This window comes from Alligator mississippiensis, chromosome 12 (assembly GCF_030867095.1).
Source record: "Alligator mississippiensis isolate rAllMis1 chromosome 12, rAllMis1, whole genome shotgun sequence".
Classification (NCBI taxonomy): Eukaryota; Metazoa; Chordata; order Crocodylia; family Alligatoridae; genus Alligator; species Alligator mississippiensis.
In genome coordinates this window covers 6,850,001-6,876,913 of record NC_081835.1, presented here as the reverse complement: position 1 = coordinate 6,876,913, position 26,913 = coordinate 6,850,001, and the positions used below count along the sequence as shown (strand labels likewise).

The following is a 26,913-nucleotide window of genomic DNA, read 5'->3' as shown; positions in this document are numbered from 1 at the left end:
AGTTTACAAGCTCTCACTACTTAAGTGAGCTGAACCCCAGAGTTGAAATTTAATTGACTAATAATTTACATTTTTAAGCAGTTCCGATATATAATATTTGATCTTTAAAAAGAAGATCCAGGGAAACAGATTCTGCTATGGTGCTTTCTTAGGGCTTCATTGTGGGAGCTACACAGGGTAGCTCTTTCCCGCTGGCAGTCTGGCTGGGAAAAGTTGCCTTTCAGAGAGCAAATTCCTCAGCTTCATTTCTCCAGTTCCCTAATTTTGATTCAGAGCCATATCTTTGTTTCAAGGTTTATGTAGATAAACCTCAATTTTGTCAATCTCAATTTTGTGTAAGAAGTAGGATCAACTTCTAATTTCCAGTGTTAAATCCCAGGCTGTATTTTCTGCTGCAATATTCTCAAGATGACTGTGCTAGGTTATGTCCCATGCTGGGCTTGACACTTCAGGAAACTAAAGTAACTGTAACTTCATTTATTTATTAAGACCACGGGCAAAGACTGAACCCATCTTGGATGCAGAGAGCTTTAAAAGTTCAGGTTAGCATCGAATGCCCCAAACTATAAATCGATGCCACCTCTACTGCCCAAGCACTTGCACAGTTATACAACTGATCTTCCATGAGGGTCTGCTGAAATCAGTAGGTGACAAGTTTAAAACAAACACGAGAAAGGACTTTTTGGTACTCATCATGTAGTTAACTTGTGGAATTCATTGCCATGGAGGTGGTAGAGGCAGGCAGCATGGCCAGGTACAAAAATGGGCTGGATAAATTCATAGATCTATTAGTGGCTATTGAACAGAATGGTTGGATATGTTTCCTCTGGCATTTCAAAACCAATAAATGGTGGATGCCAGAAAGTGTACTCAGTAGGGGAATAGATCAGTCCAGAGACATCCAGTTCAATGCTCTCTCTATGTAGCATCCACTTCTGACAGTGTTGGAGACAGGGTACAGGGCTACATGGACCATTGGTCTGACCCAGTATGACACTTCTTATGTCCTTAAGAGAGATGGCCAGCAATGAGAACACTAGCCTGAGCTCCAGGAAACCCATGTCCAATGCCTCCCCCTGCCCTCAGCTTCCTGCGTGGTCCTGGCAAGTCACAGACATGCATTCGTAAAACAATGCTGTCCTCACAGGGAGCTTGTGGGGATAGGTGTTAAAGATTTGGACGTGTTCAGGTGTGCAACTGTGGTGAAACAACGTATGCAACAGAGACCAGTCCCTCTTCTGCCACTGACTCACTGTGTCACCCTGGGCAAGTCACCCAGTCTCTGTGTACTTCAGTTCCACATCTTTAGGTAGGGCATAATGGCCTTTCTGTACCTCCCTTTGAAGTTGCTTATGTAAAAGTTGTAAAGTTTTTTGAGGGCCTCTCAACACATGCTTCTAGCAGACACTGTGTTATGCGACAGGATGTTGCTTTGTTGGCTCTCAGCACTGCATATGAGTGAGGCTTTATAGTAACTGGTTAGGTAATGAAGCTATAAGCCTTCTCCTGCTTTTCTTTACATGCACTTAAACACAAACCATTTTTTTTTACTGTTATTTATTGGTGGGCTGTCTGCTGCCTTCCTTTGAATAGTGCCCAGCTGATCTGATTTTAGGGATGAGGATGCCCAAAGGTGCTGGTGATCTTTGTGTCTGGGGGATGGACTCAGGTTAGGGTTGTACAGCATACAAGAAACCCCCACCTAAAACCTCATGCCCAAAAGCTTGTCCAACATCTCTCCCAGCTATATAGTTGGTCTAATAAACAATATCACGGAAAAAAACCCTTTCCTCTCCTTGCCTTTCCTGGACCATCAGAGCTGTAACACTCCAACCCAATTGATAACATAAAGTCTTTAAATGCCTTCTCCACCAGAAAAGTGCTATTATTTGTAATTTGAAAAATAGGTCCATTTCACCCATGAATACAGTCTCTAGGAGCGCGACGTGCAGACTTTCACCTGAGACTCTAGCCTGCATTTGGTCCATGCTGAGATTGAACATGACAGATCGCTGCGGTGATAGAGTCTGAAGAAAGATAATACATACTGAAACCCCGTGAAAAGCCCATTGAAGTGAGTCAGAGTCTTTTTTGATTTTGGTGAGATTTGGATCCAGCTGGGTAAAGGTCTACTGTGCTCTCAAGTGACACTTTGCCACATGGGATCCCAGATCTAAAAGGACAGTACTAGAAACACCATTTACTACTGCCTGGGATAGCATCCCTTTGGACATCCCTGACCTCTCGTGTACAGGGACATACTTCTTGCCACATGCAGTCAAAAAGGGGTTAACCCATCTCTCTGTATCTAATCTGGTATATCCTGACCTAGCAAAAATTTCCACTGACCTGTAGAGGAGAAGTTTAATGAATGTAGAGTGTCTTTTTGGATGCTATGTGGCTTCATCTACCCTACTGCTCAGCTGTGTATTTGTCTATATGCTCAGTCCATATTTCGATACAGAAGAACTACAATGGATGTGAGATCAGGCCCTGACAGGGGGAAAATACTATGATTCTCAGTTACAGACCCTGTAATGCAGTCCTGTTAAGGCCCAAAGAATCAAATCCATATTCCAAAGGTCTTCCTTGACTATTAAAGGTAGTTTGAATTAGGTTCCTTTTTTTTTTCTGCTGGAGGTAGGTCAGATCCTTCACTTCTGTAAACTGGCTGTGCCCCATCAACTTCAGTGATGGGATGCTGATTTCCACCAGATGAAGATCTGCTACTAGATTCTAGAGACTGTGCGAAAATATGCAGAAACCCCTCCTGCAATCTATACAGGCTGCTGATTCTCCTCTATCTTCAGATTCCTGTTGCCGCAGGCTATTACATCAATCTATTTTTTTTTTCCTAGTGACTAGTTTACATCTTAGACATAGAACAAAGAAAACTATTGGTGTGATCTGAGTTTAAAGCAGCAAGTCATGGATGTCATGCTTGTACTTGCATGGTAGTTAACATTCAGCTGCTTAGAAAGAAAGAGGATTCTAATGTGTTTCAACACCGCAGAGGGTTTTTCCCCCCTCATAGGTACACTTGGAACATGCAAATATTGATCATTCCTACTGAGTGTATAGAAAAGTGTGTCTACACACCTGTAGCATAATTACCAGCCTCATATTCAAAACATATGCTCCATTTCATAAATAAAATCTTTTAACACTGTGCTGTTGATCAGACCCAAGGAGCAGGGAATCCAGCGTCACTGGATTCTCCGTAGGCTGCTACTTCCACTGAGCCTCACAAGTGAACATTATAATTAGAATCAGCCCTTGTAATTACATTTATATTGCTAGCATTATAAGGCAAATGTTCGTCTATCTGAGTTTTATCTCCTAGTGATAAACTGAATTGTAACGTCAGACTCCTGCCTTTGCACCGTGATTTATCGTGGGGGTCTAACATGAGAACATCTAGGGAGTTTTGAGATGATGGATTGGCACTTGAGAGCTGTGCGGAGCAGGAGATGAGCATCTCCTTTTCTGTTCTGTGCCTCTGAGTTAGCAGCTGTAGCCCCCCAAAGCATTCCCCTTCTCAAATCCCTTGTAAGTCTATTGTCACTGGCAGCTCATGTTAGTCACTTTGGTCATCTAGTCCTTATGTGAAGTACTTCGGTGCATGAAGGCATTTCTGAATTCCCCGACTTTCTTTATTTTCAGCGTATGTCCCCTTTTCCTTTCGTGTGACACGGGGTTTCTGACATCGCTCTTGTTTCACTCGGCATGGTGTATCGTACGACAGTGCCCACTCAAGGCTCCTTTTTTTTTAGAGCGCTGACCTACTTTTGCTGTAGACATTCTCAGCTCCTATGCTCGTGACTGAGGCTGTCCCCTGCCCTGCCTCACCTGCCTGCTCTCCTTTGTTTTTTCTTCTTCAAAGAATACAACATCCAGAACTGGAGATTGCTGCTTCTGACTGCAGCCTCATCTGTTCCTTTGAATAGCGTCCAGCCGATCTGCCTCTAGGGGTGGGGGCTGCCTGAAGGTGGTGGTGATCTTTGTACCTGGGTGATGGACTCAGGTTAGGGTTACACAGCATACAAGAAGAAACCTCCACATTAAACTGAATTAAATCTCTCTTTCCTGATGGGCCTCCGCAGCAGGGCCAGTGTTACTGTGCAGACCTGAGGTTCTGGCCTAACAACAGGGCTAACAACAAGCTTGGTGCTCATTTTCCTGTGGTTTGCAGGGCACTTTCCCATTGCTCTTTTTCTATTTATGTTTAGGCTTCCCTTTCTCTTTGGGGTCCTGATTCTGCACCCCTGACGTTACTGAGAGCTTTGACACTGGCCTTCATGGGAATAGGAGTAGGTGCTAAGTACCGTCTCTCTCCCAGTGGAGTGGCTTTTGTTCATCCTCATCTCTTTATTCCTTTACGTTCACCACCACATCTCCTATACAACTCTCTTGTTCTCATTGCCTTCTCACTCTCTGCTTTTCTTACTCTTTTTCTCTTCTTGATTGACTCTGTACCCACTGAAGAGCCGTTTACTTGTAAAGACTGTCTCCATCTCCCTTGATAATGCAATGGGATCCATGCATTTGTGTTCTCGGGTCAATCAACATATTCAACAGCCAGGCATCTTGCTTGAGGCCTTTCTCAAAGCCCTGTTCGCTCCAGCAGGACTCAGGCTTTCAGTCAGGCATGCTCGTATGTCCTTAGCTGAACTGGGACTTACCCCAGGGTCTACTGATGGGGCTGAATTGGTGACCCAAAGGTGAAACTGCTCTGTTTAACTTGAGACCTACCCAGCCTGCCATCTCAGTTCAGTTTTCTCTGTATTGTTTATGGATGAAAGGTGGGTGTCAGCCACCAGTTTCAGAGCTCATCCACAAAACTCTACCTTAAATACATCCAAGCCTCTTTTAAAAGGCCCATTTCTGCTGTGCTGCTTAGAGAGAAACCCAAGCTGACCTCCATATAATTAGCGCATTGTTGTTCCTGGGCCTTTTCCTCAAACTGCTGCAATTTGTATAACAGTGATTCTCAACCAGGGTGCCAGGGCACCCTGGGGTGCTTTGAAAATCATTCAAAGGGGGATACGGGGTGCCATGCAATGCATGGTTAGGTGTGAATCAAACATGATTCACAAGATAAATTCAGAGATTTCAAAAGGGAATCCATAGTGTCCAAAGCACTCCGAGCTGTTGTGAGCTTTATGAGTTCTTTGCAACAGATGAATTGCTCTGTTATTTTTCTGTAGTCAAAAAACCAAGTGAAGGGTCTTGATGCCCATCTTGCTGGGGTCATCTGACCCCAGAGGTCTTTCCTGCTCATGTGCAGGGGGGCTGGACCCGATGATCTATAAGGTCCCCTCCAGCCCCTGAAACAATTATGAAACTATGAAAAGTAAGAGCTGGCATTTTCCAAGGGGGACGGGGGGCTGAGTCTACTGAAAGGGGCGTTGAGCATGAACAGATTGAGAACCACTGCCTTAAAGTATCAGCTCCTTGGAGCAGGACCCATTATTCTTCAGTGTTTGGGGACAGGGCACTTCTATAAAGAACAATCAACATTACCATTTTTAGCCTGTGTTTTTCCTACTTTCAGTTATCCTGATTCCTCCGCCTCCTTTTTGCCCTGCTGTTTCTTATAAAAATGCATCTAACTACACAATTTCCTAAATCGAAGAGCAAGCTCTGCTGAGTGCTGTTGCTCGGCTGTCTGACAAAAATGTCACAGGCATAAATAAGTTATTGGTCCTGTCCTCTTGAAACCTCACGACATGTTCCCCAAGTCACTCTTTTATGGAGATATATTATCTCACTGAGAATTTCTTGTCAAACTATGTTAAGTAAATAAAGGAGAGGTGAAATATCAGCAACAAAGCTAACAAATGGAGCTGAATGCTCCACTTGAAAGAGCAGATCTAGCTGTTTACCATGCTAATCTGAAATGAAATGAAAATGTATGTTTTTCATCTTTTCAGACAGTGATCTTCAAATACAGGTAGCTAAGGTTTTTAACTATACAGGCTATTTTTTTATTAGAAAAAACTATGTGAAGGTATTTTTGTGTGTGTGTGGCTGGAACAGTATAGTCAGTAGATGAATTGAAATATCCATTATCTAGTGACCTGTGCCCAGATGTCATCTGAGCCTTTGCTTTGGTATTTAGCTAGCTAGCTGTGTGTACATCCAATTAGCTAGCATCAGGCAAGGTCTTTTTTAACTTGCAGGGGCTGGAGGTGGGTGTGCAAAAGAAAAGTAGTTAAAAAAAATCCGCCGTTTCTTTCTGTTAACTTGCCTACGGGTTGAAATCCCTTGTCACCATAGGGGAAGGGGAGTGCCCCAAACACAGTAGCAATTGCTACTTTTATGTCTCAGACAGTCATGCACTGTAGTGTTTGTAACCACTGCCAGCACCTCACCGATTTTGGGCGCGTGTGCTCTAGACATTAGGCCGCGGGAATGACAGGGCATCTAATACCTTTTAGGTTCACACAATAAATCTTCTCATGCGCAAGGGTCATAGATTAAAAGCACCTTTCTTCTTTGGCGGAGATAAAGTGAAGCACGTGGTGTAGCTAGAACTTAAGTTAGTTAAATTCAGAGTAACCCAAGACCAGCACCATTACATCATACTGAGAGACAAACCCAATTATACCTCTAATCAAGAACAGGTAAGCCGCTCGCCCAAACTCAGCAGCGTGCTCTCTCCAGAGAAGTCCTGGGACTGGCCTTTCTTATCTATAACATAATGGGATGTTGACCCTCGACCCCATTCGAGGCAATGGCAAAAGCCCCATTGACTTCAGCAAGGCCAGAATTCAGTACATGGTTGGACACACCTTCCCCACCTCTCTCTCTCTCTCTTTCACCTATCCAAAGGGGAAAACAAAAGATCATTTGGGCCCAGTCCCGTGGCTTCCACTGATTTTAATGACTCAGTGTCCCCAAAAGGTTTTTTTGCCTGACGAGTACAGGCTATTTATTGCTGTATCATCCAAAACACTCAGTGCCATTATGCTAGCTCCAGTCTTGTGGCATCTGCATTGATACACACATTTCTCTATTCATTTGTCAATGCGAACCCATTTAGTGACAAAGAACGCAAATGGATTTTGAAAACGAAATATTTCCATTTCTAATCTGCGATGCTGCAGCCCCTCCCAGTCTCCCTCCAGTTCCTCTCCTCTGCACCACTGCACTAAATAAATTAACAAGTTATCAACAAGACTGCAACACCACTACAGGCTTCCCCCATTACCGAGCCTGTCATTGCCACTCAAGAATCTCGTGGAATGTGACAACTTCACAGCAGAAGGTCACTTCCTCCAGTCACTTTCTCCCCGCTGCTTGGAGGCAACCATTCTGAGAAATGATTTGTTATGGTAGAATAAGAGGCATATTTGTTAGCTAATTCATTCTGGGAAACTCAAATGAGATGAAAAAAAAACAAGCATAGATCTGACAAATGGCATTTAATTATGTCTGAACCTAAAATTCGTAATACATATTTATGGTGCCCTAAGTCATTCACAGCCAACGTCCCCTTTATTCTCTCAACTCGGTCCAATTGCTGACATGGGATGAGGGCGTTAGTGATGGGTAATTCAGGGCTATTTGATGTTCCTTCATTATGGCATGTTTTCTTTACCCCTTATCTTCACAGCCCCCCCTGCCCTCAACGTGTGGTATGCTGCAAGCTAGAGAGAGTCTTTTTCCATGAGTGATGGGATAACTCTGTTCTCCCCACTCAAACGCAGCCACCTCTGGGTTGAAACATGGCGCCTGTCTGACCCTGCAGCACAAATGGAAATGGCTTACCAGCCAGCATGTCCCTTGAAGGTATCACAGCCAAGGATCAAGACATTTTTTTTTTTTTGGCAAAAATCTTGTTGGTCTAATAAAAGATATCATCTCTACTACGGGTCCTGATTGAAGTTAGTGAGAGACTTTTCCCTGTTTTCAGTGGACTTTAATCTAGGCCTCAATTACTGATTTCATGTAGGTCTGATTCCTCCCGGCTTTGCTTGTTAGATTGGATGGGATCATGAGCCAAGGTGTCATGATTCAGTCGATGCATTGCCCAGGAATACTCGGGGGATGCACAAACTCAAGAGGAAATTGATCCCGTAGCTCAAAATATTACTACTTGCTGCATCAGCTTTTCCCTCTCGGAGGTTTTCTGCAAGCCGAGATAGTACTTTTCATGCTTTTTGACACCGCAGCCCTGGCAAGGCACTAGAGACACTACCTTTCCCCTCCTTTCTCTTGGCACGTTGCCATGCAAGCGCACTATGCCGCTTCAGGTTTTGTTCTCTGGTGGGAAATTTCATTTGACCCTTTCAAGTGGGACAAGAACAGATATTAGATTTGTTGACGATGAAGTGCTTTTATCTGAATTCAACAAAAGAGGTACAATGAAAAGATTGCAGCTGCTCAGCTAAAGCACCGTGCCTATTACAGAGTTCATATGCATTTACAAGTGGCACATCAGTGAAGGTTCTCCTCACCCGAGCAGATGTGCACTGCAAACTTGTTAATCTTTCTGTCAGCTCTGCAAGCTTGCCATGCTTTTGGGAAAATGTTGCATTTGACTTCTTTGCTAGAATTTGCAATGATAGAAACACTATTGGTAGGTAAGAGCTACAGCCTGGTGGTGCTTTGTCTGTTTGGTAAGTCTTCTTCCAGGCCTCTTTCTATAGGACCGGATAGCTGTGTCTGGTACCACAGATGACTCACAGTGTACCGAAATGTTGGGAAAACCATTGCCTCGTCAGCACCTGCTATGCTAAATATACATCCATCCACTTACCCAATAAACAGAAGGGTCATATACAGTTAATTTCCCCATTTTCTTTTTTATATATATATATATATATAACATTTCATTGATTCTAAAACTTATTGCTCTAAAAATGAAGGTTGCAAGTCCACTCAGACAGGAAGCAAATAATTCAGACTTGGCATATAAGATTAAAAAAGAAAGTACCTATTGTCTGACGTCATACAGCAACTATACCATATAATAAGGGCAATAAAGCATCTAATATCCAGAGAAAACCCTGATGAAATTCAGGAAAGGCTATGACTTGTGGTCAACCAATGGTGCAAAAGTAACAACATGAGCTCTACCAGATTCTGAAGAGCTGGGGACACGTGAGAATGACTGAAAAGAAATCCTGACTTATTTCAGAGCGTGCAAAGGTGGTTCAAAATTTGGGCCAACAATATCAACTAGGAGTAAAGGAAAACTTATGACTTTAGCATTATTTCATATTTGTAGTGCTATAGCTCCCTGAGGACCCGGTCAAGGTTAGGGCCTGCAGAGCTGCTTAATTTGCGCCAGCTGGAATTTCCTTGGAGGGACCATCCATGAGTGCAGGCCAACCTGCACCGGCCTCACTTCTCCCATGTCTTCGGCCTCAGCTCAGGAAAGCTATTAGATAAGGGCCACACTTCAAAGGTCCACCTAAACCTTCTGTTTGCTGGGCTTGTGTAGCTAAGGCACACAGCTTTTCTATCCAACCATTCACAGGGGAACAACGAAGCTGGCCACACTTTCACAACGCGGGAGCAGCACGGCAGATGCATAGTGGGGACCAGAATGTGGCGTCAGATGTTGTATAACGATCACCATTTTCCCACATATAACCAGCTTATGAGATTTCACTAGAATAGCTTCTCAAAAATCTGCCCTGCTGAAACAGCATTGACAACTGAACGTGTTTTACCTGCGGTACAGCCAGGCTGAGACCGTCCCTTCGTGCAAAAGAACGCAGCAGCAGAGCGCAGCCAGGAGGATGATGCCAAAACCGATGCCAGTGGAAGTGATGCAACAATGAAAACTCAAAGCCACTGGACTACACAAAGAACGAGCAAGCTCCGCCTCATGCCTAAAAGTCCCTGTAATCTTACAAAAGACCCATAGCCATACAACTGGCTTTGCTCCTTTCCATTCCTTACCATCAATGTTATTTTCATTCCCCATTTCACATCTTCCTTCTAGGACCAACCAAGCGTGTCCCCTTTAAGTCAATAACTAAGCTCTCATCGACTTAAATGGGACTAGCATTTTCCTAGACAATGGTGTGTCTGCCTCTCTCACTGTTTCCCCTCATCACCAGATACTCAACCTTGTTCACACTTCTCATCACAAACATCCCTGGAGGCTACATAGAAATATCCTGTAGACATAATGGGCACAGATCTCTATTGCCATGCACCTTGGGCAGTCCATTCTAGCACTATAAAATACTGCCAGGTCATTTAACGCCTGTTTTGTACTCAGTTTGCACTGGTAGGAATGACTGCATAAAGCATGGAGGACAATGGAGAGTCAGAGGCCATCCCACTGGGCTAATCCCACTGTAATCAATGGGAAGATTTCCACTGAGTTAAACAGACTTTGGATCTGGCTCATATTTCCTCGCCGGTGACTTTCTACTTATCACGTTGTCACAAAGGGAGTCTTTTCATATTGCTCCTCACCAGGTTTCTTTGCTGCCTTCCAGCTGGCAGATCCGCAGCACAGGACTGGCTCATTGCCAGTTTAACTCAGACCTGTGGCTAGCTAGTAACTCTGATCTTGCACAGCATTTTTGTTGTTGTTGTTTCTCTTTTAACCAGACAGCGGCTGATGGTGCTCAGCGGGCAACACCACGAGTCGTGATTTCATCAGGGTAGCAATCCACTTCCAGCATCAATTCATGTATAATACATTGTACGGACGTTGCCTTCCTGTAAGACACCACTAGTCACCCATTGTGCCCAGTCCTACTAGTTGCAGCCCCTCAGATGGTTGGTGTCTTTCCTACCTGGTCAGGTTTCCAGTGTCTGTTAGCAAAACCGGTTCCCACAGCTTAGCGTTCAAGGTTCAGGACCTGTTCAATGTTGTGGATATTTATTGCTGACGAAGGTTGCAAGCTGGCAAAGTCTGTTCTAGACGGTTTGCACTGCTCCCAGTACAAATCGGCATTTACTCTGCAGGGAAAGAAGAAGTAAAAACTTTAGCCAATAAACGGGTAAATGTCATTTCGACAGCGATCGACAGTAAGTCACCGTTTCCTTTCCTAACCCTGTCCCCTCCTCAACCATCTGGGGGGATGATTTTACCTGATAACCTCATTTTCCTTCTCTTTTTCCTGCACTCTTCAGGGACATATCTTCTAAGGGAGACCTTGTGTTTGCAGAAAAATTCAGGCACTGCTAACAAGCAGGACCTACTTCGAGCAATTAGTGATTTTAGGTTCCCTCTGTGTCCCAAGTGGCTCTGGTAGTTTCCTTTCATTCTTTCACATTGTTGGGATTATTTACACAGCTGTTCCTGTAACATTTTTTCTAATGTGATTCTTATTTTTTTAAATGTATGTGTTGTTGGGGTTTTTTTCCCCTTCCATTTTGATTTTAGAACAGTATCAGTATATGTGTGGTCCAATTGCTTCCAGCGTAATTTGCTATTGGTAATTAAAAACACAGATTTAGCCATACACATGTTTAAAACAGGCCTGTATTCCTGACGGGTATACACATGCAACTTTTGAGATCAGAACCCAAGCAATCTAAAATTCATCATCAAATTATAATTTCAGGTGTCTAATATTGTATCATTTTCCTCACTAAATATGACCGGCTGATTCTTGAAAATGCATGCATGCATCTTTACAGATTGTGTTTGGGTGTACAACTGCTTGTTGGATTTGTATGCGCAATAAATACAAAAACCAGAGACTTACATGTGAAAAGGCCAGCTAGCTGCAAAACCAGCCATTGCTGGCAGGAACGCTCAGTTTGTCTGTGTGGCAACAATACACCTGCATATGAACTATACACCTAATTTTCCACATGTGTTTTGGAAAATGAAAATCTTCATGTGAAAGTAAAGAACTAAATGTTGTGGCAGATATGCCTCTACCGGGGATGTTAGGTTAAATTCACAGTTGGCATAAACAGGAATAAATGCACTGAATTGTGCTTGCTTACATCAATTCATCTGACCCATTTCCTTTAATTAACCATAGAAATGCATTGGTTTGTAGTTTTATCATTTTTATATGTACATTTTGCATTATATTTTATAATCTTCTCCCTTCCATTTAGCCATACACACATTTAAGACAGGCCTGTACTTCTGATGGGTATACACATGCAACTTTTGAGATCAGTTCCCTTCCATTTTCCCTTCCTATTCCTAGTATATGAAAAATAATTTACTTTTACGCCAAGAATGTCAGGTCCCAACCATTAACATGGTGACAAGCTGTTGGGTATTTGTCTTTCTGAAAATCAGGCAAATTAAGTGCCTAAACATGGACTTAGGTGTTTGATTTCCAGCACCTATTTCTAAAAACCTGGGCCCTGAAGGATAAAACTCTGATTGTATATGTGTAATATAAATTGCCAGTCACTTTTATTACATGTCTGTTTATATAAAAACCTTAGAACACATTTAAAAAATGTAAACTTTCCTTAGTATGTTTAACACTGTGTCGAAAGAAGACTAATATAAGCACGGGGCAGAAAGAAAACAAAAGTTTGACAAATGTTTCTGATCAATCCTGGAGAAATCAATAGGAATTCACTCACAGCATGATTTCATTTAACTTTCCATGCTATGAATAGTAACCTGGTTTTCTGTTTAAGCTAAAGGGTTCATACTTCTTGGTGAGTTAATTCTCGTGTCAACATGAGAATGGACAGAGAATAGTTTAGGATGGAGGGACTCGGGAAAGACACAAACTGACATTTCATAGACTAAGCAATATGGTGGCTTGACCTTTTTTTTTTTTTCATTTTTTGACAGAAAATTGGGTTTTCAATTAAGTATTTTTTTTTTAAAGCAAAATAATGCCTGTTTAACGTAGAACATTTGGGCGTTTTGTTTTTTAAAAAAAAACAACCCCAGAAAAGTGGCAAAGAAAGAAGAATATTGATTGGGAAATGTGGCTGTGCTGTCTCATGGGAGCTGTAGTTTATGGGGCCCTGGTCTCCTCTACGGGTCACGTGCCTCTGCCGCACAGTCTCCCGGCCACATTCCCACGATGCGCTGTCCTGGGACACCGCGAGTGTAGCTGGCCCCCAGTCTTTGGAGATCAGCGGAGGCTGGACTCATCCAAAGGGCAGCAGTTACAGCATTTCCAAAGCAAAATCCTTTGGTTTATAAGTAAAGTTTTTGGCCAAGATATTTTGGTTTTCCACTGGAATGTGAAAATCTTCTGTGTGGCAGGAACTCTTTCCCCACCACTACTAGTAAGTACAGTTAAACTATTTGTAAGCCACTATGTGGAATTTAATGCTACCCCCCTGGTAGAATAGATCCCAAGCTTGTATGCTGAAATTCAAGTAACTACGCTGATTTAAAGCAAATGAGCCTCTGTGTCTCTGTATTTTGTTTGTGCGTGTGAGAGAAAATAATCTAGTCTTATTTAGCTGAAAATCTGACTTTTACAGTTAGCACCTAACTCCATAATGCACCAGACCAAAGTTTGGAAACAATGCACGTCAGGCACTGTGAAAGCCTCCAAGCTTTTGCCTTGGTCCATTACAAGGAAAGTTAGGGATGCAGAAAAAGATCCCAACTTTGTTGCGTGGTAGCTGTTTATATTTAAAGCACATGTCCTATCTGTAGCATGTGATAGGTAGGGTAAGAAACTATTTTAAAACAACGAGTTACACTGGAACGTGACGTCACCATTGAATGCATCGTTGTATCCAGTGTGTGCACGCAAGTGTGTGTGTCTGTGTGTGCACGCCTTTATTTTGGCTCTGATAATATTTTATGAACGTTTTCTTGCAAGTTGATTGGCCATAGAATTTATATTCAACAGCTGAGAAAATGTTTCCACTTTTTGGCGCAACTGCTGAACGTTGCTGTAAAACGAAACAATGCAAAGCCCAGCTCCAACCCAAAAAAGGCTCTGTTGTTATGATCTTTATTTATAACACGCAAAGTAACTAAGTAAAATAGCTGCCTCTGTTTAGCTGCCTGAACAATAGAAAAGTTTATGCGGCTCTTGAGCTGAAATGTTTTTGACAGTTTTCAATTCAAGCTCGTTCGATTTTGTAAGAAATCTCTAAAAATATGAATTTGAAAATCACCAGTTTCATTCTTTGTTCCTTTTGGAAAATTAGAATACATTGTCCAACTCTTCACTTGCTGTGTCTGAGGGAATCCTAGAGATTAGCTGGCAAAAATCAGTGAGGGGCCGTTGCTTAGGAACTGACTGGGTTTTTAAATTATTGCCTGATGTAATAGTTATATTGCCCACTTGCATCTGTTAACAAGCAATACAACAGAATCCACAGGTACCTATAAAGAAATAAACCTGACATTCATTACTTAGCTTGAAAATTCATAAATGGCTTTTCATGCTTGGCAGTGGGAAGAAAAACATTTTGCTCAGGTACTGGTTAATAAAGTGAGCTATGTACTGACTCTACACATATCTATTTTATTTAGATTTATTTACCTTGCCCTAGGGAAAATATGCTAAGATGGAAGTATAGTATATTATTGTAATTACAATTCTGTGGCCCCATGGAAAGACAAGAGCTGCTTTTTTGGCTGTAATGTGTGGTGTAGTAATAGGACCATCCTTTTTTAAACAGAGAATGCAAGCATTATTGATTCATTTACCAAAGCAGGAGAAAGGGGGCTTTCTATCCAGCATACCATTTTGTAGGTCCTGGCAATCCAAAAACCATAACCAAGCTACTCTCTTAGTGGCAGCGATATTACCAACCTTAATCATTCAAATATTATGAATTGGTCCCTGAAAGTCATGAGATAGTCTTCAAAATAATAAGCTTTCTAAAAAAACCCACTGGAGAACAATCTTTACACTTTTTGGGGGGCCGTAAGTTCATTCGTTCAAGCTTTTCTTCAAATGACAAAGACTAGATTTTTTCATAAAAGTTGAGGCCGCTCCCAAAAATGACACCTGTCCAAGTATAATTACATCAGTCCAGGTGTACCAGCTGAGACTCTCCCAAACATTACACCAGCGGCTTTAAATACACACCAGATACTGCAAGACTCATGCTTAAATTCTGGAAGTTGGCAATATTGTGGTAGCCTAACTCTAGGCATTTTTTCCATATGATTCATGAACCACAGTCCATTAAAGCCAATGGAGAGAATCCCATAGACTTTGGAGCCCTTAGTCATGAACAATCCAGTATTTTAGTGTGTGCACATACGTGCAATCCTACGTTGTTTCCACAATGGTCTCTCTATATGCAAACGGGAAACATAACACCTCTGTGCATCTTCAACTTCTTCATAAGCCTCTTTCTTTTGAAGCCACTTATAAACCTGTTCCCAGCAAGTCAAAGAAGTACATGCACACACAGAGAACAAGAACAGTGTACACCACAAATCAATTCTCATGATGGAGTTCTCCAAAAAGTTCCTGTGGAGGCCTGGTCATTTAAGAGTTATTTTGTAGGAGCTGCTCAGGTGTGTGAGATTTTACAGCCTTGGGGCCTAAATCTGCAGTGGCAGACAGCTGAAACATAGTTTGCCATGCATTCCTGTTCCACAGCAGTATCGCGTTGGCGTATTGCAAAAGCCTAGCAAAAACAAACGAAGGGATGTATTCTCAGTTCAACGTGTGGGGATTTATGTGTGCAACTCACATTAGTGTTAATGGGAGTTACATTCCTAAATCCTTGCCCTTTAGCATGATAATACATAATATACCCCTTAATATTTAATTCACTAGGGTCTCAATTTAAAGCATTTTCATATAGTTTGTCCTAATTATAATGGTTTTAATGACAGCTTAAAAATTTCACATGACTGTCTTATCACATACGGTACTTAATTTCTCAAGTGAACAGTTTACAGTTTTACTGTACTGTATTCTGGGAATTTTGAGAACTAAAACACTAAGGAAAAAACGACTTTGTATAATAAAACAACGTTATTATTCCACTTTATTTTATATACATTGGAGCAAACTTCTCAGAGGATGAGGTTAGTCAGTTTGAAGAGCATTTGACTTCTTCTAAGAAGAATTTACTGATCTAGTCTCCACTCTTACTACTCCTGGCTTTGTCTACTCTTGAAGTCCTGCACTGATATTGGAGGTTGGGGGATTTCTAAACAAATGCAAGAAAAATGAGAAGCAAGACTCTGTCTTCCTTTTTGCGCAGAATCAACCAAGACCAGAATCTACTGTTAAAATCACAGTATTTAATTATTCAATAAAGAAGCATATCCATATTGTCCTCTTTTAAATAAATGTCATTTCCCCTAATGTTTCATGTATACAAGTAGAATAATTCTGGCCAGAGAAACTTGGCCAAAGATATCCTAAACTATGTATCCTCCTACTGGATTGTGCTGGACACATTGGCATGATGCAAATTTCTGATAATTCATTTATGCATCTCTGAGTATCTATCTCATCATGGACTTGGAAAGTGCTTTTTTAACTTGCTGTCCCAAATGTTTCCATTGACTTTAATGGGAGAAGGGTTAGACCAACAACTGGAACATCCCATCCTTAATATACCACTGTGCTCTACAGGCAGGACCTATATTTCTCTTCATTTCAGCTCTGTATATCAATAGTCTTCTATTGTTTTTTGCTGCTTTTTGCTGCAGTGATCTGAGTTCTTTAGATGGGGGTTTAGCCTTCTATCTTATAATAGTAATTTTTAAATTGTAGGTAGTGCTACTGCTAGTCTTCATCAGTGGGGGCCCGAAAAGAGCCCTAGGAGCTTAGACATTGGTGGTGTCCATTTTTGTTCAATAGCTTGGTAATCTGAGTACTCCTCTGGGAAGTGGGATATCTCAGTTCTAGGGCCACCTCTGCCTAAGGGAATTTAAACCCATATTTCCCATGGAATAAATGAGGTGAGGGCCCTTTTGTTCCCTCCTGTTGAACTTAGGCTACAACAGCCAAAGGTGCACAAGTCAGGGCCAGAACAGCAAATAATCCTGAATCTGTAGCCTAATGGTTCCAGCCCTTCCTGGGCAGGTTCTAGTCCCTTCATACAGGATTATTTCTGCTTTGTAATATAAGATTACATAGCACAATGTGCATAGACAGACCTTTGTTCTTAGTCCAAGGAACCAATTGCATTTTAACACTTGTCTCTCTCCATTGACTACGTAGGGATCCTATGCACCGAGCCCAATCAAACTGAATTACCCTTGTGGAGTAAGGGGCCTAATATTTAGGTGGTCCAGTCATATTTCAGTGACTAGGGGACTCAGTTTGACTCTAGCCCCAAAAGACTTGGGAAACTAAGCGTCACTGAAAGTAAAAGAGATTCAGGCATCTAAATAACATAGACTCCCTTGAAAATTTTACCGCGTCTCACTGACCGTCCAATTTTTACCTATTCTGTACATTTCCAGTTTCTTCTACAACACTCGTTCTGCATATACAGATCTGATATTTCTAGTAAAGGGGAAAAAACACACAAACCATGACTCATTGAACAGATAAGCAAATTTGGTGAGACTAATATTTACTTGTCCAGTCTATATGTATAGTAATTACTAAATAGCCAAGACTATAGAAGGGATTTCCCTGCCATTTTACATGCCAAATTAGTAGCCTTCAAACTGTCAATTTTTATAAAGACTAAATGATAAAAAAGAAGAGTAATGCTCATTCGTTAGACATTTTTATGGGTAGCTTTAACTGCTTTGTATGGATACTCCACTTGTTGGTATTGTTCCTACTACAGGAAAAATAATTTGGGAGCAACTGCAACGTTTTCAGCTTTCAGTGTTACTATAAAAACAAATCTCGGGAGAATTTTTAGTCTCCTTGTGTTGCAAAGACTTGCAAAGTGAAAGTTTAAACCTGCCTGGTAACAGACAAATCACTTTAAAAGCCAGTATTGTACTGGCTTGGGAGTGCTACAGGAAAAGCTACTTAAAAAAAAAATGCAACAGTACAAGAACTAAGCAAGTCTAATTATTTTTTAAACAAATATATGGAGGGCACCTAGAACCGTGAATACGAGAGAGGCCTTTTCCTACATGTAAATTGTCAGATCCTTGTTGCAGTAGGCATCCAAGCATAGACCTGCTTTGTAGCACTGTTCCCAGTAGAAAGGCATCACGTACGTGCTATAAAACAACAATGTGCTTCTCCTGACTCCATTAAGGCTGAAGTTTTTTAACTTGGGTGCCAGAGGTTAGGCCAAAAGAGCCTGCTTTTTCAAATGTGATAGCATGGACTTTAACATGCTCTTCTGGCTTGCCCTTCACTTCCCCAAGTGCCTCTCCTTGCCAGGGCAAGATAATGGGATTTTCAAGATATGGTCAGTGCGTTAGGGTGTGGGAGTGGACCTAAATAACAGTGAAGACATTGTGCAAACACATGTCCTGCTTGTGACTGAGGGCAGCAATTGCAAATGTTGACCTAAAATGTTAAAATAAGCGTTTTGAGAGAAAAGCCTAAGATTTCCAAAGGAGTCTTAGAGAATCTGGAGCTCCAGTTCCATTGAAGTGTAATGGGATTTGGTGCCAAACGCCAACGAGTTTGAAAGGGTGGGATCTCCCAGGGCTGTTACTTGTTCTCAGCAGATGCTCCGCAGCTCTGGAGCTCCCTCCCTCTTGAGGCCCATCAGAGCCCAAGCCTGGACATCTTTCAGATGTGCTGTCAGACAGCCCGTGTTTAGCAGGCAAAGCTAAGCTGGGATATTGTTTAAGGGCTCTCTGTCTTGCACTAATATTCTGGTTCCCATGTAAGTTATTTCACTAGTCTCCTTTTTTTTTTTTTTTTTTGCAAGCCACCTAGTTCTTCTATTGTGAACCACTCTGAGCGCTGTTGGGAAAGACGGCATATGAAGTGAACAAACAACCACGCATTTTCATGGTACAAAGAAATTAAGACCAGCATTTCTAAACTTGGGCATCTGCAGCAAAAGTCTTAAATGCATATTTAGGAAACCAAAACAGGCAGCTTGTTTTCCAAAGATTCTGCTGTTTCCATTGACTCGAATACAACTGAAATTGGGCCACTTTGACTCTGATGCCTAACTATGGATTGAAGAGCTAAGCTGAAGATATCAAGGCTTGGTTTAAACAAAGCAGCCAAAGCCCTACCATGAAACAGTAGCAGAATTTATTATTTCCACTGTGGAAGCAAATGAAGAGTCATGCACCGGGATGCCATTGCGCGAGCCGACGTACAAGCGGAGAATAGAAAGCCAGCCACTGCCCTAAAGAGCTTGCAGTGTACATGCCTGACTTCAATTTACAGTCTCTAACCACTAGACAGACATGCTGCCCTGCTGTGGGAATTAGCATGTATCAAGCCTTGAGACATTTGTGTAGTAGTAAATCATTTGAATTGTATTACTTTGGTTATGCCACTCCAAATGGAAAGACAGCCGTTATTTCCCTGCCATGTTCCGAGTTGTGCTTTCTTGATCTTTCGCTGTGGCTGAGTGGAATATATTTCCACCTTTAATCCTTCAAACTTTCTGCTGCTTTCATGTACAAATATATACAGTGACTTGTAGTGAGCATTCCACAAATATGCAAATTGTCTGTCAGATTGGACAGACTGCATGCATTTGAAGTTGTGTTGACAGCCTACAGAAAAAAGGCATTCTCAGCTCAAACATGAAAAAGATGTTTATATTTTTTTTTTTCTAAAACAATTTATTTTAGGTTTTCAGCAGAGATGGGAGCGAGCTACTAAGCTTCCACCAGGAGGGAAACTTCTGTAGGAAATTTCTGCTGCTGGGCAAGCCCTCGATCAATCTGCTTGGTTCTCCCCATAACTTGTCTGCATGGCCTAATCCAGTCCATTTTTCTCAAAAACCACCTATTGGCTCAAGCCTCAGACAAAATGCACAGCGGGGGAATCAGGAGCTCCTTTTTACCCAACAGCGCAATGGCTACAGTATTCACATAGGATGTGTGCGACCTTGGGTCAGGTAATTCCTTTGCCCTGACGTGGAGCTGGGATTTGAACTCAGGTCTTCCACTTCTCACGAGAATACCTTTATCAATTCCCCATAAAGCAGCTGGAGGTGGACACTTTCCCCATCTGTCCTGTTGAATCTGTTCCAGTTCTTATAAATAATTAAATAGCCATTGGAATAGGGATTAAATCTGACGCTAGTGAAGTATGATTTAAAACTGTGGTTTGACACAGAAAGGTTTGCTGTTTGACAATAGTCCACATTAACAACCACCTTCTGGCAAAAAGAGTGGGAGAAACTTGGTGACAAAGCTGTTGAATGGAGCCGGTGAGGAATTATCCCCAGTGAGGAGTTCGCATCCAGCTCCAACTACAAATGACACACATGGAAGAGCCTGAATAGACTGAGAGTGGGTCTGGGCAGATGCAACTTTCTCATGCATTCATGGGGCCTCTATGCAACCATTCAGTGTGTTTTTCAGGAGAAGCAAACCATGGATCATCTCCTGAGATGCCCTGTAGCACCACAGTGCACCCTACAAGAACTGGCAACACCAACACCAGAAGCAGTGGCCTGTGCAGACTATTGGGAGCAGACCCTATAGAAAGGTTGGACCGACACGACGAAGAATTAAGAATTGTGATTCAAGTGAGACCCGCATCTAAAAGCTGATCCCTAAAAGCATGTTGACACTATCAGAAGGGTCATGCACAATAAAAAGAGAAAGAGAAAAGAAGCAAGGGACCAGAATAGAGAATTTTTAGTACCTTCTTCTTACAGTGAATCTAAACTGCGGCTACTTGCTACTGCAGTTTGGTTTTTGCTGCTGCATTGGAGATCATTGTTACAATGCTGATGCCAATTCAAATAACAGGATAAGTATTTATTAAAATTAGGTTTTTCTAAATGTTTAAAAAGCAAAACTTAAACTGGCAAGATTCAGCCATAATTATGAAACATCTCCATGACAAGGAAGTACCATCGCTTTGTGCCTGGGATACTGTGGTAGCCATGAATCAGCTTGTCTCCAAACAGCATGTGTATTGGTATTATGGAATTCCATCTCAAGTTATGCCAACCCATATTTAAGCAGTCACTTTAGAGGCTTAATTGTCTTGTATGGGTAGATATTGTTTGCCAATGACAACAGTGAGAAATGGACCAGCCGCTTCAGATGGAATATCTTCAAAGAATATCTTTGAGTTTTCCCCAACAGCGAAGAAGGGGGAACGGATGCCAATAAAATGGTTCAGTATAGAAATGGAGACTCCAATAGTACAGAACAATGAGCCCAACCTGATAAACTTGTAAACATATGGTTATGTGTTTGCAGAATAGGACCCCACAACTGTTACATTTGCCAATAGTCTATGTGGTCGTCAAGAGAAGTGACAGCAAGTCACGCTGCTACTAACTTCATAGGAGTAGATAACTCAGCAAGAGCAATGAAATCATTTGACAGAGGCCAGATTCAGAAGGCATCTGAAATGTCTTTCTTTAAAGATAATCATGTTAGGAATCAAAAGGGGTCTAATGTTAGAGACATGCCTTTCAAATGCAACAAATGATTATACCTGTCAAGATTTATGGACAGATTTATTTATGTTGACAGAGGGACCACTAATAGTTTGACAAATGAGAAGTCTTGACAGATACAACAGATACGTTCAAGTGTATTTCCTCCCGTTTGAAAAAGGAAATGAGTGAGTTATGACAAGCCTGTAATCTATATTGATACGTCTACTCATAGGGACCAGCTATAGCAACAGATATATTCTATGTTGCTGGATGCTGAACTGGGAAAGCCAGTGATATTCTTGAACATCAAAGACCAACTGTTCTTAAAAAGACAAATTTAGAGAAAATAGGAATGAATGTACTTACTGCCCGTGATCCATTTGAAAGCTTACCTTCCCAAATAGGATGAGAGTCAAAGGAAAAGAAGTAGGTCCCTGGCAAGGATGCTGTCAGGAGGCTTTACATTTAATATGACTGACAGACAAGAACATCTCAATTCCCAGCAAACCTAGGCCTCTACCCCAGCAGAAAGTGCCAAGCCTCACGGCACCACATGTATATCCAGTTACTTCTAGGTTATTAAACAAGTCCATTCCTTAGCACTGAAGAATTTTACTGCAAAACTATAATTCTGTATCGGATATAGGATGGTTCAGAAGAGGTTCAAAAACACGACCATGATCCATTAACGCCTGATAAGCACCCAATCTAATTAATGGAAAGATGCCATTGCTTGCAATGGACCCTGACTCAGGCACTGATATTTTAAAGTCATTTTCTATAAAAGCATGGAACCATTAACTCTTCAGCTGTGAAAGACTGAACAAGTCATAAATATTGCTCTATAATCTAGCAACCCTTAAACATTGTTTTCTATTCAGCATACACTGAGGGAGCAGACAGAAATTACATTTGTCATGTGATCGGCCCCTTGAAAGCGCTCTGAAGCCATGCCCTAACAGAAGAGCATGGCTGCAGAGCTCTCCAATTGCACAACAAATTAACCCTCATTGCATGAGGGTTCAAATGAAGATGCTCAAAAGCAAAGCACCTTCATTAATTTGTCTACTCTGGTGCTGGGCTCCTGCAGCACAGCCCAGTCCCCAGTATGGTCTCAGGATGGGAGGGGAAGAAGGCAGGGGAAGGAGGTCCATTCTGGGGTTTCCCCAGATGCACTGGTGTAGGGGGGAGGCAGGTGGATTGAAGCCCCCCTGAGGCTCCAATCCACCTGCTCCCCACTGCAGGGTGGTTGGGGAAAGCCCAGGATGGACCTCCCTCCCCTGCCTTCTCCTCTTCCCCCTGAGTCAGCATGGGAACTGGGGGCTGGGGGTGGGGAATGAGCTAGGGGAAGAAATTGCAGAGACCCAGCCTCTCTCCCTGGATCGACTTGAAATTGGAGCTTGATCTCCCACCCTCCTGACCCAGCAGCTAATGTCTTTTGGGTCAGTTTAACTCATGGCACTTTCTGTGAAGTGCCACGAGTTAGACCCAGGAGCTGCACTTCTGTCTGCACCTTAAACGGTGTGAGTTTCTCCTCCCTGAAGCACCAAATCAGTAATCTTCATGTGGTATACCTACTTCCTAATGATTCAAGGAATGAGCGATCAGAAAGAGGAATCCAACTTTATTAGTTGAAGGACTGTCTTCCTTGCCAAATGGCACCATGGCAAGTATTGATGAAACACCACTACATATAGTATCAGTGTAATTTATGGATAATCGGATGGGGTACCAGACCCACATCTTTCCAGGTAACAAATGGGTTAAACTGCAAAGCTCCTCATGGCTTTGAAATGAATGCAAACAAACAAATCAAGCTAATGTGCTCTGGCCGTTTAGCAACAAAATTGTTTCCTGACCCCTTAAGGAAAGAAAATCCTGTGTTCCATATATTAGTGTGACTTTGCATTCTCTATCTTGTAAGAACTCATCCCAAGTTAAACTAAATCTGGCCACCCTCCCTTGAGACAGAGTGCAAAGTGGGTAGCTGGTATTTTTTAACCAGGCATATGTCTGACATCAAAATGCATTTAACTGAAGCACAATGGGTAATGTTGTTAATACAAAAACATTTTGGTCTTTCAAGAAACCATTAGAGGGCATCAGGGGAGGCCTCAAGTTCTAAAAAAGAATGAGCCTTGACAGGCTAAGCTAACTAGTATTTGTTCACCAGAACAGCTGCCGCACTGGAAAACTCTAGAAGTTGCATCAATGATTTCAGATTTGTTTGTGGCAGCTCAACTCAGCCAGTGATCACTAACTGCATGTCTATATGAATTTCCAGAGGCCTATGGTCCATCTTCTTCATGTAAAATCAGCCATTCACCCTGTTACTTTGCATCTGGTTTTCTTTGAGGTTAAAAAAAAATGTCTCTCTTTGCCAGGGATTTTGCATATGCTATTCTCTGTTATAAAAAATGCTGCTCCATAATTACCAGACACAGCCGTGGGAGTGGTTAATCTTTTAAAGCAACATTATGAATTATAATACCAAGTGTATACTTCACCATAGTAATCCTGCAGTAATGCAAGCAATATTAGCATGTTCTGGGAGGCAGAGTACTGCCAGGGGACCAGGGATTCTTCCAGGAGAAGAAAAGAGGGGGATTTCTCAGTAATGAAAACGATGTCGTGTTTATTCCCACAAGCTAAAAACAAACTAAATATTTATGATGAAGGAAAAGAATTAGGAGGATTATGGTATCGTTCAATGTGGAATAATATGTTACCTAATCTAAACATTTACATAAATAACAGCAGCATAATGTATGCTGGATTCAGACTGATCAAAGAGACAAGAAAATGAACCATAATAACAGCAGAAAGCATTGCAGGGTGTGGCGAGTCTTTGCTTTTGGGCAGGGACTGCGTTCAATTCTACATGTGTTTATTGCCCAACACAATGGTCCCCGACCCCGTTCGGCATTATCAGCCTATAAGGAAGGATGATATAATATGGACATCGTCCTTGTGTTCTTCATTGACTCCAGTGGGACCTGAGTTTGACTGTGGCTCTATGAAGTGCTTTCAGCTATGTACAACTCTATCACCTGAGTTAAAACCATGGATCCACTACCAGAGAGAATGAGTCAACTCTTAGGACTGAGTCCAACAAAGATGCCTAAACTGAGATTTAAGCAAAATTAGGTGCTTGGGGCCAAAACTGTAATCCTGAAATCCCCCACTCAGTTGCCACCTAGACCTGGCATTAACTAAAGAGGCACCTCACTTTCTGACTTTAAATTTACCCCAGAGGCACTTTGGTTTTGGCAATGTTGAGCAACTCAGTACCAATCTCACACCTGAGCCTGGTTGGGACCCAGACACGGCATTGTTCTAAGTCCCTGGGGAGACTGAACTGGTATGCAGTCTCTTTGCATGTATGTTGGATTGGCTCTGTAGAAAATTAAAAGGCAGTGCCTGCTTTTATTTAAAAGACCTGATGTGGTGGTGATGCTCTCCCTTTCACAGTAACACAGTATGCAAAAGTCCTAGAGAGAGTAGCAAAAAAGCAACAGCTTTCCTATAGGTTTTTCAACCACCCGACAGAGTTCTAGAGGAGGGCTATGCTTCTGTCTCTAGAAAATGTTATAGGATGGTTCAAGAAACCCATGAGAAGAGTCTCACTTATTCTACACCAGGGCTTTTTTTTTTGGTAAGGCAATATTTTGCAACAAAATAAGAACAACATAACATAATCTCGACATTATTTTGGCCTTTCCTTCTCAGGTTCTCTGTGCATCCTTAAAAATGATTCATTCTGTCCCAGAATGGCCCTGTTGGGTAGGAAGATGAGAAAAGTGAGGCACAGTAAGACAAAGATACTTGCCCTGAGCCATACAAAGTCTAGAGCTGAACTAGAAATAGGCCAGTTAATGGACGTCGCACGAGGAGCTGAGGGTAGCATATGGCCTATAGTGCATTTAAGCTTGTGTGGGGAAATGACCATGTAACTTTTTGAAGGAGGATTTATTTTTCTCCCTGCTTAAAAAATGTGCTAAGATCCCATGGTTTATCTGAAAAAGTAAACCTAAAGATAACAGTTTAGTAACCCAGGGTGATGTTTACAACTGTACTGAATGTGACAGCTTTCAAAGTATTATGTATATTTCTAAGGTTGTACATGTATAGCTCTGACAGCATGTCACTTATAATTTTTGTAAAAATGGATGTAATTTATTATGGTTCAAATATAGAATAAACGCTATAAATGCTTCACAATAAAATACTAATGGTATCGTTACTGATGGGTTCATATTCATTGCAAGTAGAGAGAAAGGTGGTTTAATTGACTACATTATTGCCCCCTTGTGCTGTCAGTTTAAACATGCCATGTTAGGGTTAACTGCAGATAAATGGAATAAAACAAAGTCCCTGAACAACTGAATGGACTTCGATCTGCAAATAAGACAACTGCACTACAAGAAGTTATGGGAGAGGTGGGTTTCCGCTTCCTTGGCGTACAGCTATAGAGGTTGCTCATGTGTGACTGATGGTGTTTGTGAATAATACCAGTTGGCAGACATTAGTAACACTTTACCTCACTTTTTGTAGTTGTTCACTTTTCCATGTTTGGCTTGTTTTCGTGTTTTTAATAGGACATTTTAAACTATGCACATTTGACACAAAGTAGTCTGAAACTTGATGCTTTAGACTTTGAGGGAAATTGTCTGAGTTGATCTGTCTCGGATATTATTACAAAACGCGTTTAACATATGGAATGATCACCCATAAATGCGCTCTTTTACTTCTTCATCCATTTATGCAGTACAGGAATATCAACGGACTGCTTAGGTGTGATTCTGAGTTTGTCTGACCATCTACTGGGAATAACGCACTGACTTATATGGAGTTACGATGGACTTTCAGCAAAAGACAAGTTTGGCATCACCTCCTTAGGCTGAACCCTGATACCCTGACCCAGCCTAGGTCTGAAACGCTGAAAGGCTTGGTGTATAGCAAAAGGAACGACGCTGATTTGTTTTGTACTCAGTTAACCTGCTGTTTTTCACCTGTCTCTGAGCAACATTCAGATCTGATTTAAAGTGTGAGAGAGGCATGTGGTTTATCAATATCTCTTGTCTCTGAACTGAGAGCATTTGGGCCATTTACTAAGCTATGATGAACAGGCCTTATGGGACTTTGCACTCTTCCAAGTCTTCACAGGAACTGCAATCTGACTGTACGTGTTAGGCCCAGAATAGTAAGTGCAAACATCAATATGGCAAAGAATCTTGATTTCCAAGTGGGATGATGAAGATATTTTCAATGTCATTGTGGTTTTGGGGGGTGAAGGCAAATAAGGGACAGAGTGAGCCAGTCCTTGATGGCAAATGTCAAACCAGCACTTCTCTGGTGGCTCCATCAGTTACAAGGTTAACTTTAAAATATGTTTCTGGACTACATGATTGCAAAGATAACATTCTGCAGATGAACCCCGTGAAACGCTATCCTCCTGATCAGTCAAAAGGAAATCCGTAACCATAGATCAAAGAAACTTTGAAATGTCTTATTCAACTTAATAGTTAACTCTGAACTATAAGGATG

General features: G+C 41.8%; 2 long non-coding RNA genes across 5 annotated transcripts in view; one reads left to right on the top strand and one right to left on the bottom strand.

The window, feature by feature from the left end:
• The window catches only part of LOC109286205 (uncharacterized), a 372,088-nt gene that overhangs the window by 31,798 nt on the left and 313,377 nt on the right, over positions 1-26,913 (bottom strand). For all 3 annotated transcript variants that reach the window (XR_009455937.1, XR_009455938.1, XR_009455936.1), the window contains one exon: positions 10,767-10,932. This is a non-coding gene — a long non-coding RNA (uncharacterized LOC109286205). The remainder of the gene's footprint in view (positions 1-10,766; positions 10,933-26,913) is intronic.
• LOC102559342 (uncharacterized) overlaps positions 10,921-26,913 on the top strand; it is a 33,571-nt gene continuing 17,578 nt past the window's right edge. For both annotated transcript variants that reach the window (XR_002094169.2, XR_002094168.2), the window contains exon 1: positions 10,921-11,001. This is a non-coding gene — a long non-coding RNA (uncharacterized LOC102559342). The remainder of the gene's footprint in view (positions 11,002-26,913) is intronic.